The sequence below is a fragment of the Schistocerca cancellata genome, chromosome 8, assembly GCF_023864275.1.
Source record: "Schistocerca cancellata isolate TAMUIC-IGC-003103 chromosome 8, iqSchCanc2.1, whole genome shotgun sequence".
NCBI lineage: Eukaryota > Metazoa > Arthropoda > Insecta > Orthoptera > Acrididae > Schistocerca > Schistocerca cancellata.
Window position 1 is genome coordinate 592,487,391 of NC_064633.1, and position 14,399 is coordinate 592,501,789.

The window sequence follows — 14,399 nt, forward strand, 5'->3', positions numbered from 1 at the left end:
TATATATAGAGAGAGAGAGAGAGAGAGAGAGGGAGAGGGAGGGAGGGAGAGAGAGAGAGAGAGGGAGGGAGAGAGATAGAGAGAGGGAGAGAGATAGAGAGAGGGAGTGAGATAGAGAGAGAGGGAGAGAGATAGAGAGAGAGGGAGAGAGATAGAGAGAGAGGGAGAGAGATAGAGAGAAGAGAGGGAGAGGGAGAGTGATAGAGGGAGAAAGATAGAGAAAGAGAGGGAGAGAGAGAGAGAGGGAGAGAGATAGCGGGAGAGAGAGAGGGGGAGAGAGAGATAGGGAGAGGGAGAGAGGGAGAGAGAGAGGGGGGAGGGAGAGAGAGAGGGAGAGAGATAGAGATAGAGGGAGAGGGAGAGAGAGAGAGAGAGAGGGAGAGAGATAGAGATGGAGATAGAGAGAGGGAGGGAGATAGTGAGAGAGAGAGGGGGGGCGGAAGGGATGATTGCAGATATCAGGAATGTGGAGTTTGATACAGAGGGGGAGGAGGAAGTGGACAGGAAAGGGCAAGGTACAGAGATTGATAAAGTGGTGAGAGTAGCTGGAGGAGGTAGACTGCAAGAGATGGGAGATAGAAACGGACAGAGTGTCAGGCAGAGAGACAGAGAGAGGCGGAAGGAGTACACGTACTAATAGAATTGAATAAATACATACCCGGGCAACGTCGGGTACTCAACTACTTTTCTACATTTAGATTACGGCCATTCAGGGGTTACCCCATAGTTTTCTCCTTGCATTCACGTAGGCATAGCAAAGAGATCTTTAGGGGAAAGACCAGCTTGTTTGTTGACAATAGCTTGATCTGACACCGAAGTATGTCACATTACTCGAAGACGTGAAAGCATCTGACTAGAGTGACTGGAAAGAGAAAGTCCTGCTGGAGAGGGGAGGATGCGAGTGAACTGGAGGGTCACCGCCGCCCCGAGACTGCTGCCTGGTTGCCGGAGGGCGTCGCCGTGTGTCAGGCGGCGGGGGCGGCCCTGCCTTAATGAACAGCCGCGGCGGCTCGGTGCATAATGTTGACAAATGGCGGCGGCGCGGGGCAGGTGATATACAGGGCGCTTCATTACTGCTGCCCGCTGTTTATTAATTCATACACCTGGCGCTATTAATCTCCACGCTGGAGGGGCGTCCCTCAGAGCCGCACGTCCGACGCACCGCTCTTCTTCACCCGTCTGTGTGACTGTATGTGGGTGTGTGTGTGTGTTGGCGTGACACCGCTACGGGTTGCCGCACCTGTCCGAGTAGACTCTTGTTAAGGCGCCACACTCTTTATCACCAGAGAGGCCATCACGACGTAATGTGACGCCTCTTACCTGATCGTCATTCATGTTTACCCTCGTTCGCATTTCTTCTAGTTATAGGGCACCCGATGGTAGGACAGACACAGTTCTGAGCCAGCGGGCTGGGATAAACGGTATTACCCCTAAAAGTTCTTTATTCAATCAGCACGTTAGCCATTTTCGTCTGCCAGCCCTTGTCAACTGGAGCAAGCTTCGCTGCAAGTTTGGCCCATGGCGTCTGTGGTTGCCAGCTACTAGGCAATGAGGATGAATAGCTGTTATGTAAACGGAAGGTGGACGAGGCTGAGGGGAGAAAGTAAAGTAAAGTAAAGGAAAGGAAAGGAAAGGAAAGGAAAGGAAAGGAAAGGAAAGGAAAGGAAAGGAAAGGAAAGGAAAGGAAAGGAAAGGAAGGGGCTGTTGATGTCAGCTGCATCGGGGCTTGATGTGGAACTAGCATCGATGGGTGGAAATGTGTGCCTGTCTGGGATATGAATCCAGGATCTTCTGCTTTTGAGGCAATTGTGTTAATCACTGCATCACATGGACACTGTTTCTCACAAGTGCGCGGACTATCTTGGTTTGCGTTTTGGCCAACACACATTCCCACTTAGCGCCACCTATCTGCAGTCCCCCTCCATGTCCTCCATGTTCGCTTTTTCCAGATTCACACAGGAGATCAGACTATATTGTCATCCACACTAAAGGTGGTGATTTCCTTGCCCATCTCGGCTAATCAGTATATATGAATGCGTAATTTCTGTCTAAAAGAACAGACACCATGCATTCATATACACTGAAGAGACAAAGAAACTGATACACCTGCCTAATATCATGTACGGCCCCTGAGAGCACGCAAAAGTGCACAACATGACGTAACATGGACTCGAATAATGGCTGGTGTACTGCTGAAGGGAACTGGTGCCACGAATCCTGCAGGGCTGCCCATAAATCCGTAAGAGTACGAAGCGGTGGAGATCTCTTCTGAACAGCACCTTGCAAAGCATCTCAGACATACTCAGTAATGTTCTGTCGAGTTAGGTGGCCAGCGGAAGTGTTTAAACTCAGAAGAGTGTTCCTGGAGCCGCACTGAAGCAATTCTGTATGTGGGGTGTCGTATTGTTCTCCCGGAACTGCCCAAGTCCGTCGGAATGCACAGTGGACATGAATGGGTGCAGATGATGAGACAGGATGCTTACTTATGTATCACCTGTGAGAGTCTTATCTAGACCTATGATGGGTCCCATCTTACTCCAACTCCCACACCATAATAGAGCCTCCACCAGCTTGAACAGTCCCCTGCTGACATGGATTCATGAGGTTGTCTCCGTAACCGTACACGTCCATCCGCTCGATACAATTTGAAACGAGACTCGTCTGACCAGGAAACATGTTTACAGTCATCAATAGTCCAATGTCAGTGTTGACAGGCCCAAGTAAGGTCTAAAGCTTTCTGTCATGCAGTCATCAAGGGTACACGAGTAGGCGTTCTGTTCCAAAGGCCCATATAGATGATGTCTCGATGAATGGTTAACACGCTGACACTTGTTTATGCACATTGAAATCTGCAGCAACTTGCGAAATGGTTGCACTTCTGCCACGTTAAACGAAAATAATACCATACGACATAAGCGTACGAAAATATGCGAAGTAGACTACTTTTCGTGTTGAAGTGTCACTTATTTCAGATACTGTTCTAATGGTAAATAAAGCAGCATTTAGTTTCTGAACAGGATCCTGGACATGGGCTTTCCACAACATCTTACTATCTATCCTAACGCCTAGGAGCTTGAACTGTTCCGTCTCGCTTATAATATGCCCATTCTGTCTGATCAAAATATCGGTTCTTGTTGAATTGTGAGTTAGAAACTGTAAAAACTGAGTCTTACTGTGATTTAGCATTAAATTATTTTCCACAAGCCACGAACTTATTTAATGAACTACATTATTTGAAACTGTTTCAATATTACGCACAAGATCCTTCACTATGAAGCTGGTATCATCAGCAAACAGAAATATTTTTGTATCACCTGTAATACTAGAAGGCATATCATTTATATAAATAAGAAACAGCAGTGGCCTCAGCACCGACCCTTGGGGAACGCCCCACTTAACAGTTTCCCATTGGGACTGAACATCACTACCACTCTCAATATTGCGGAGAATTACCTTCTGCTTTCTGTTCTTAAAGTAAGAGGCGAACCAATTGTAAGCTACTCCCCTTACTCCATAATGGTCCAACTTCTGCAGTAATATTTAGTGGTCAACACAGTCAAAAGCCTTCATGAAATCAAAGAAAACACCTAGCGTTCGCAACCTTTTATTTAATCCGTCCAAAACCTCACAGAGAAAAGAAAATATAGCATTTTCAGTTGTTAAACCATTTCTAAAACCAAACTGAACATTTGACAGCAAATTATGTGAATTTAAATGGTCAGTAACCTTGTATATACAGCCTTCTCGATAACTTTAGCAAACACCGATTGCATAGAAATAGGTCTAAAATTGTCAACATTATTAATGTCTCCCTTTTTATAAAGCGGCTTCACTACCGAGTACTTTAATCGGTCAGGAAACCGACCACTCCTAAAGGAAAAATTACAGATATGGCTAAGTACTGGGCTAACATACATAAAAAAATACTTCAGTATTCTGCTAGATACCCCCTCATATCCATGAGAGTTCTTGGTCTTTAGTGATTTAATTATTAACTGAATCTCCCTCTTGTCAGTATCATGGAGGAGCATTTCAGGAAACAGTCTCGGAACACTTTTTTCTAAGAGCGCTATATGATTCCCTGTTTGGACTAGGTTTCTATTTAGTTCACCTGCTATATTAAGAAAGTGATTATTAAATACTGTACATATATGCGACTTATCAGTAACACGGACATTCCCACTAGGCACTGATTCTATATCCTCGACCTGTCTCTGCAGACCAGCCACTTCCTTTACGACTGACCATATGGTTTTAATTTTATCCTGAGACTTAGCTATTCTATCTGCATACCACATACTTTTTGCCTTCCTAATAACATTTTTAAGCGCCTTATAATACTGTTTCTGTAATGGGCTGCTGCATTTACATTTTGAGTGTTTCTAACGTTTTGATATATTTGCCACTTTGTTCTACAAGATATTCTTATCCCTCTAGTCAGCCAACCAGGCTGCCTGTTTGTGCTAGTACACTGTTTTGAACTTTCTAACGGAAAGCAACTTTCAAAGAGCACGAGAAAAGTCTTGAAAAAAACATTATATTTATCGTCTACTGTATCAGCGCTATAAACATCTTGCCACTCTTGTTCCTTGATAAGGTTTACAAAGGTCTCTACAGCAACTGGATCATTTTTCCTAAACAGCTGATGACTATATTTAACACGTGTTGCAGCACAAAAATCTTTTAGAGTTAAAATTGTTGCATCATGATCTGAAAGGCCATTCACCTTTTTGCTAACAGAATGCCCTTATAGTAATTAGGAATGAAGAAAAATGTTGTCTATGGTTGTTCTACTGTTTCCTTGCACTCTCGTTGGAATGAATACGGTTTGCATAAGATTTTATGAATTAAGAAGGTCTACTAGCGTCCTCTTCCTTGCACAATCACTTATACAATTAATATTGAAGTCACCACATATAACTAACTTTTAGTATTTCCTATAAAGTGAACCAAGAACCTCCTCTAACTTTAGCAAAAATGTTCTGAAATCAGAGTCTGGGGATCTATAAATAACAACAGTTAGAAGTTTAGCTCCGTTAAATTTAACCACACCTGCACAACATTCAAACACCTTTCCAGTGCAGTACTTTGAAACATCAATTGACTCAAATGGGATGCCGTATTTCACATACACGGCTACTCCCCCACACCGCGAAGTGCTCCTCGAAAAGCTGCCAGCCAACCTGTATCCTGGTAAAGGAAGCCTCTGAATTATCTCCTTATTTAAGAAGTGTTCAGATATACCAATAATTTCAGAGTCAACATCCACAAGCAGTTCACTAACATTATCTCTAATACCTTGTATATTTTGATGAAATATTCTAATTCACTCATTACTCGGATACCTAAGCTTTGTCAAAAGTGGTTCCTTTGTTAGAGAGACTTCCCTTAAGCAGGAATATCTGTCAGCTGACTTCAATCTAAAAAAGGTGCAGCTCTAACACCCACTACTGCAGGAATTTTCCCGTGAGTGATCACACCAACCCCACCTATGCTGTCACCTATAAGCTTTGCCAACCTCCCCTTCCCATACCTGTTGAGGTACAGGCCATGTCTAGTGAAACCTGTCCTGCTGATAGACTCCACCGACACCACTGAAATGTGACCCATGCTTTCTGTCATCAGCGCACCCGCAAGTCTCCTGACGGCTGTGGTAAGATGAGGCCGATCGTGACGCTGAAACAGTTCCATTAAATGCACATTATTGTTGCCAGTCTGAGTGGCTATGTTTTACAGGTCACCATCTATGTCATACTCCCCATCCCTATCAATACTATTACCAGCCCCACCCACAATCACTACCTGATCCTCTTTAGTAAAATCCCTACATAACCTCCCTATGTTAACAGTCACCTGAGCCAATCTTGCATTAGGCTCCGCAAGGCTGGTGACCTGGTACTCCCCAGCACTTCCTGCAACTGCTGGCCTACACCTCTACCATGAGAACTACCTAACAGCAGAACCTTCTTCTTCCTCTTCGCCTTTGCAACTGTTCTAGCCACCGTAACTACTGAGGTCTGCTGCATACTTCCTACATCTACAGGTACTAGAGATTCCTCTCCACTAGACTCTGACAGTTGGTCATATCTATTGTAAACACCAATAGTAAAACTATCTGAAAATCTTCTTCTCCTAGCAGATCTCTTGCCAACAGCCAGCTCCCATTCCCCAACCCCCTTCTCCCTCCTCATGCTATCTAGCTCCTCCTGTGCGTTTTTAAACTGCACCTGAAGGGCACAGATCTTACGCTCCTGCTCCTCTATTAACTTACTCTTGCTACATAACCTGCAATTCCAGGAGAGGATCTCACCAGAATACCCACTGGCTTCCCCACTGCATTCCCCCCAGTGAAATTACTTCGAACAAGTCTCACACCGCAATCCACTACTCACGAACCTACGGCAAAGCCCACACTTCTCACTCATGGTAAAATTTTACTTTTTCTAAGTTCCGCTACTACAGTAAGAAGATGTTAAAAACCTGACTACAATAATCACAAACTTACTCTACAAGGGAAGTAACTACTATTATTAACAGTATTAATAAACAACATATGTGAATATAAAAAAAGACTAATACAGAAAGAGAATCAAACGTCTAATGACACAGTAACGAAGCTGAAAACAGTTCCCGAAAGGTTCTTCTGAAATTATTCCACCAGAAAACACAAAAACTCCGGTTGAAGACTACTAAAGTTCCTAAATAAACCACTATACACAAACAATTAATTAGTACTTAGCTTTCGATGCGCCGCTACAGCTGCAACTGGTCAGCGCGGAATGTAAACACAGGTAAGAGGTTACGTTGCTCGATACGAAACACACACAAATATCAGATCACAACACAAGAAAGGCAGAGGTGAATGAAGAAACCACTAATAAGTCACTTATATAGTAAATATTATCACAAAAACCGTTGAAATATGTATCTGAAACCTAAAAATATATAAAAAGTTGGAGAGCGATCTCACACGCAGTCACTCGCTTATGACGTCACACCAAAGATCCAAGATGGACTTAAGGTTCGACATGACCAGGTTAGTAAACGGATCGAATTTTCCCTGGCAAGAGCACAGTATGTTATGTGTTGAGGTTCCACTTCTTGCTAAGGTTTTTTCGACTACGCTCAGAAACTTTTCTGGGAAGCCCCACACATACTCCCGATCTCTCCGCATGCGATTTTCATATTTGTAGGGCCCTAAGAAAGACATTTGTGGCCATAGATTTGTTTCAGATGAGGAGGTGCACGCCTGTATAAAATCATGGTTCCGTAGGGTATTGCAAAAAATTTTCCATGAAAGCACTGACCATCTTGTCTCACATTCAGACAATTTTATTAACTGTTATAGCGAGTATTTTTAGAAAATAAACAGTTTACGTATTTCCTTTCCACCTGTCTGGCTTCCATTTCACTGCTGTTACACTTTCGTCAAAAAATCTTTCATAATGATGTATAGAGCGTGATTCATTGCCTTACCAATGGGTTTTATGCAACCCGCAAAGCCTTCAAATACTACATGCAACATTTCATATTCTATAGTTTGCCATGCACAGACTATCAGTTCAACAAAAAAATGGACAGGCGCTTTTTGTAGTTAAAATGGTTCAAATGGCTCTGAGCACTTCGGGACTTAACATCTGTGGTCATCAGTCCCCTAGAACTTAGAACTACTTAAACCTAACTGACCTAAGGACATCACACACATCCATGCCCGAGGCAGGATTCGAACCTGCGACCGTACCGGTCATGCGGCTCCAGACTGAAGCGCCTAGAACCGCACGGCCACACCGGCCGGCTTTTTGTAGTAAATTTAATGTAGTTACATTTGGTATGAGAATACGATTTCGCTAGTAGCCGTAGTTTCGAATTATTGAAGAAAAACGTAAAAAAGCAATATTAAAATGCGTTTTTCTTGAATAAAATGAAGTGCGGCCTGCAGTAGGAAGGTGTCCTAGTGCAAAATTTAACTACATTGTATTTCCTTCAACAAGGCTGTGTTCATTTTTTTCTGTAGAATTAGTGGTGTGTTTGTAGCGAGCGAGAGAAAGACAAAATTTCATGCAATGTTTTTGAAGGCATTGTGGGTTGCGTAAGATCTATCGGTAGCGACAGCTGAATCATGACGTATATGTGCACTGGCCTTTTAAGGAATCGCCATAGAATCACTCCGGTAAATGCCTCTTCCTTCAAAGACGCTCTCTAACGACGAGAAATTCTATTGCGGCAGCCATTGTCAACTTTATCAATGCGTCGTTAAGTAGTGGAGCAGCGAGTGCGGCGGCGCAGACCAGAGAGAATTCTGGCCGGCGTACTTCGGCCCGGCGTCCTTTCTTATTAATTAAGGAGCCGGGTCGACCGCCGGACTCTACTTCATCTGCAAGTTTGCGACTTGCGGACTGGCTGTAATTTCACTTTGCCTGCCGGCTTCGTCCACACAAATCCAATAAAGTGGCGGGGCCCGCGCGCTGCGGCGGCAGGGGCCGGTTAGGCTTCCCTGAGTGACAAACTGCCATAGCGCCGCCGCCGATTTGTAACGGCAGTTCCTCTAATGGCGACCAATTAAGGATCTAATTAGGGTGCCAGAGTCACGACCTGGGGTCTCCGCTGCCTCTGAGGAGGGCCTCCACAGACCTCGCTCCAGGCCTCGTGGCCTCTGCCGACGTATCAGTCTAGCGACCGCCACCTCTCTTCTGGGCTTCTTCCCCTGGCTTCTTTAATTACCTTGCTGCTGGCTTTAAAACTGCAATTCCGCGAAGATGACACGCAACAAACGGCAAATTGGCTTGATATTTATGGGAGACCGGAACAGGCTGTTGACGGGTTGATTGTCACAAATCTAATTTCTCAGTCGCAGTACAATCAAAATATCTCGAGTAACTTGTTGCAGCAGACATACCTTTTCTTAAACAGGGGTGGAGCAAATATACTCTCTGCGTGATTTGCAGGCTGAATCTCAACATGCACCTGACTGAGTACTAAAGGATTTCCAATCCATCTATAGATTGGAAAAAGAGTGTGTACAGCGTTTATCGGACTTTTGGGAACACATGGTGGTTTTCACCAATGGATGAGGCAAGGGGACAATTTTGGGTGTTCTGTTATCTTCTTCCACTGTATCATTAAATTCCATGTACAAAGCCACTTCTCAGTGTACTATGCCGAGCAATTGGCGTTCAGGAATGCACTCGAGCACACGAAACTTGTTCCAGAGACGTTTCCTCTCTTCATGGACACTCTTAGTGCTGTAGACGCTATTGAGAAAAATTCTCCCAGTGAATAGGATGGTTCATATGTTCCAGAACACTATCTGTCTTCGGAACAAGCAGAAGAATTAGGTGGCCTTTTACTGAGTACGTGAACGCATGAGAAATTAATGGAATGATTAGTTGGCAGAAAAGTGAAAGTATCCTTAACCTCTCTCTACTAGCTTTCGTGTCGTGGTTGACACAATGTTGGTTGAGTGAGAAAGACTGTGGCTCGAAATGGCCAACACCAATCTGCTGTCACTCAGATAAATCATTCAATTTTGGCTCACTTCTTTTCAAAATCCAAGAGTGGACGAAGTGGCCCTCACTCATTTTCGTGTCAGACACTGCCCACAATTTTGCGTGATAATTAACCAACTTTAAACTGATATCATAATCTTTTAATTAAGAAGTATGGCCTTATGTCAAAGTTCAGACACAATAAGACAAATATTGGTGTTTTTGAGATAGTGTAACTAACAATGCGCAAATACCTGGAGATTATTCATCCAACATGTGAAAGTGAGAGCACTTAGGCGCTTCCTATAAACTTCAAGCATAATTGCTAACTTATACTACACACTTTTCTCGCTGACATCTTGCACAAATTGATGAAAGAGAAAATGTTTCTCGCATAGTACATTTTTGCTGTTCTTGCAATAAATATTCAGAATCGGGCTTGACCATTTAAGTCATTACTTCTTTACTACTACGTCTCTTTCCAACTCAATGTCCAGTTAGTTTTCACATATGTCGCTGAATGTACCTATAATCATCCATATTTTTATGGGAAGATCAATTAGCCACCCCCAACAAACTAAAGCATAATTTCAAATATCTTGTAAAGTTCTTGTCACTTACTTCAGGTCAAATAATTAACACACTAGGTCATATGTAAAATAATCAGACGTTTGAAGCTGTTTTATAGACGGGTGTTCGATCATTTAAAGAATCGGTGGTTTACTGGTTATCAGCTAAGTGATTACAATGCTTTTCCCTTGCTACATTTTTATCCCAGTCTCAGCTTATTCCGTTACACTCTTCAACCCCCAGCCAAAAGACGTTGTTTGGTTTTTAATATTCATTCTCAAATTTTCTGTTTCAAATGTTCAGTCCTATTTCATGTGGCACACCTTTTCCAACAATAGTCACACTTAATAATGGTGGAACGTCATCGGAAATTTCAGCAATCTTGCTAGCAACACTACAAGCTGATATTTCACACTAATATTAGGCTCTTTAGTTGTTCCAAGTGACACACTTTTCCCATTCCACACTTATCTAACCCACTCATTGCAGTGCTGCTTATTCCTAATTGCAGCAGTTTTATTTATTCCCTGTCGGGGTGATTTACGGACTACATCTGGCTGACATTTCTCAGTTCCAGTGTTATAGTCACAACTCCACTCTATTCTTTTCCTTCAAGAAATAGTTGTGTTACGGATTTATTTCATTTACTAGAATTTTTTCAGTTAGTACGACATGTATCGAATACAGTAGAAATTTCTCACATGTAACCGCTGGGTCACTCATCTGAACTGATAGGAATGTTATTAGTATTCTCCTATACATGCTATTACATTTTGAATGAAAGAAGCAACAGATGAACTACCTACCACCGTTTACCTCTTTGCAGCTGACGAATTGTCACCTGTCAATCTACCGTTTACTGACCGTGGAGACATCAGACATTTTCACTTGGTGCAAGTGTTTATATTGCTGGGATTAATGGGATAAGGTGAATACTACGGCCAGTAACAGACAGACATTTTAAGTGAACACAAAAATATTGTTCGTGTACAACAGAACACATGTGAAGTAAACTTGTTATACAATTGGAAAGTAATCAATCCACAATTTTGAATTACTTGGTAGGCCTCCGTCTTCCTCCCGTACGAGACAGATACATGGAAGCAGTGTCAGGCACAAATTATAATTGATCCAGGTCTCAGAGAGTGGTACTTGAAGAACTAAGGTGTACTATTGGCGGTAGGTAATGACAAGGAACGTGGTTAGCCTATGGAGGTAGAAATACGAACCTAAAGACAGGGGCAACCCGACAGTGGTTAGCAAATCAGCACTGGCGATATGGCGGTACCCGCTGCTCGCAATATGAGCTCCGTAACCCCATAACAAAATCGGTCAAAAAGAGTCACGAGCTAACTATCGTAAACAGACATTCTCTGCCCTAGGGTGTTTCCAAGATGTGCGCAAGAAGCCAGCTCGTGCGCAAAAAAGGCGGGAACTCCAGCGATAATACACTGAAGCGCAAAAGAAAATGGTATAGGCATGCGTTTTCAAATACAGAGGTATGCAAACTAGCAGAATACAGTGCTGCGGTTGGTAACGCCTTTATTAGACAACAAGTGTCTGGCGCAGCTGTTAGATGGGTTACTGCTGGTACAACTGCAAGTTTTCAAGATTTAAGTGAGTTTGAGCATGGTTTCATAGTCGGCGCATGAGCGATGGGACACAGCACCTCCTAGATAGCGATGAAGTAGGGATTTTCCCGTACGACCATTTCACGAGTGTACCGTGAATGGTTGGTTCAAATGGCTCTGAGCACTATGGGACTTAACTTCTGAGGGCATCAGTCCCCTAGGACTCAGAACTACATAACCTAACTAACGTAGGGACATCACACACATCCATGCCCGAGGCAGGATTCGAACCTGCGACCGCAGCGGTCGCGCGTTTCCAGACTGTAGCGCCTAGAACCGCTCGGCCACTCCGGCCGGCGTACAGTGAATATCAGGAATCCGGTAAAACATAAAATCTCCGACATTGCTGCGACCGGAAAAAGATCATGCAAGAAACGACGATTGAAGAGAATCGTTCAACTCGACAGCCTTCAGCAGATTGCTACAGATTTGAGTGCTGGCCGTCAACAAGTGTCTGAGTGCGAACCATTCAACGAAACATCATCGATATGGGCTTTCGAAGCCGAAGGCCCACTCGTCTACCCTTGATGGCTACATGACACAAAGCTTTACACCTCTCCTGGGTCCATCAAAACCGACGTTGGACTGTTGATGACTGAAGACATGTTGCCTGGTCACACGAGTCTCGTTTTAAATTATATCTAGCGAACTGACGGGTACGGGTATGGAGACCACCTCATAAATCCATGGATCCTCCATGTCAGCTGGTGACTGATCTAGCTGGTGGAGGCTCTGTAATGGTCCAGGGCGTATGCAGTTGGAGTGAGATGGGACGCCTGATTCGACTTGATACGACACTGACAGGTGACACTCACGTAAGCATCGTGTCTGATCACCTGCATCCACTGATGTCTATTGTTCATTCCGACGGACACAGGCTATTCCAGCAGGACAATGTGAAAGCCCACACGTTCTGAATTGCTACAGAGTGGCTCCAGGAACACTCTTCTGAATTTCAATACTTCCACTGGCCTGCAAACTCCCCAGAGATGACCATTATTGAGCACATCTGGGATGCCCTGCACGGTGCTCTTCAGAAGAGATTTCCACCCCTGGTAGTCTGATGGAATTAAGGGCAGCGTTACAGGATTCACGATGTCAGTTCCCTCCAGCACTACTTCAGACATTAGACGAGTCCGTGCCACATAGTATTGCGGCACTTCTGCTAGGTCGCTGAGGCCTTACATGATATCTGGCTATTCAGTGTACTGTGATCTGCAGCAGAATGTGTGACTGAGGTACGCAACGAAACGCCGTCGGAGAGTGTCTCCCTATGGTTTTTGTAAACTCGAACACAGCACAGTAATGTGCCTCCTCCTAGCGAGAAGTATGGCCATAATAGACTTTACTGGGAGTGGCCGTGAAGAATTTTCCCGCTGCTTCCTGCCGGTGCAGCGCCCTGACTTCCTAGGGGTTTAAGATGGTTAACCTGTTGTGTCTCCAGGTCAATGACCGCCCGAGAGACTGGTGTCCCTAGACCACGAAGTGTCTGGAGCGGTAACAGATTCGAACTATTCTTTTTTTTGCCATGTTTTGGTTTTTGTAACTTAGTTGAGTAGTGAATATGAAAAACGTTTCGTCCCCACCATTCGATGGCCACCTTCTCAGGCAACCTGTGTTTGGCATCCGTTGGCTGGGGAAAACGGATATTAAATTGACAGTTTATGTTTATCGAGTGTTTTAGAAACCAAACAATAGGTCCGCTGCTGTTATCGTTGGAATCGAGATTACGTATCTAGTATGAATCTGCGAATGGAAACACGATTATTATGTAATTAACCTCTTCTTGTGGACAGGTGCCGAGATATTTTCACGTGGGTTGTAGGTCTCAGGAAAGTCACAGGGTTACGCGAGCCCAATTGTAAATATATAACATTTTATACGATAATCCGTTGTATACCGCGTTTGGACGAAATTTGTTCAAGTGTTCCACAGCTACGATTTGATATTGTGTCCACTTACCAACGCATCTATCTCCTCGGGTTTATAATAACTCTATACTGCTACCGATCAGCCATACTGCCCCGAAAACTGTGAATTCCGTACAAATACCTCACGTTTCCGGTCATTTATACGTGCCACTTATTTTGTTCGCACCGTATGTCTAAGAGTACTGTGAGTACAACAGTACTTTTCACCTATATGCAAAATTAGACACAGACACCAACTGGGTGAAACAGCTCCAGGCGATTCAAGAACCTGCATCATGTCACTGCTTTCCCACAGTCAAATGGCCATAAGACAGTACTCCAAAGGTCGTGCTAACTCCACACTAATAGTATCCAGGAACTGGGTTCGGTTGAAAGTGTTCTACACATCACGTACACTCACACTTGTACACGACTACATTGTCGACTAATATATTTTCATGCTGATACTTGTCTATAATTAATGTTTACTTAGACAGCAAGCGGGATCGTTTTTTTCTACAAATATAAGCTGCTCTCTACACTAACCTGTTAGAACATGTGAAGAGGGAAAATCGAAACTTTCTTCCAAAACCGCAAATCCAGGAAATAGTGTTTCATAGTTTCTGCCATAGTGGAAAGTGAAAAGAAGAAGTGTTAAGGAGGATAGTGAAACAAATCTGGATGACTAAATCGGTAATAACAGTCTTGCGATTTTCACAAACGTTTCCAGGATGATGCTAACATATGATAACTTACCTGTTTTACATCACATATAAATAGTTTCCTTACCATGGAATCTAATA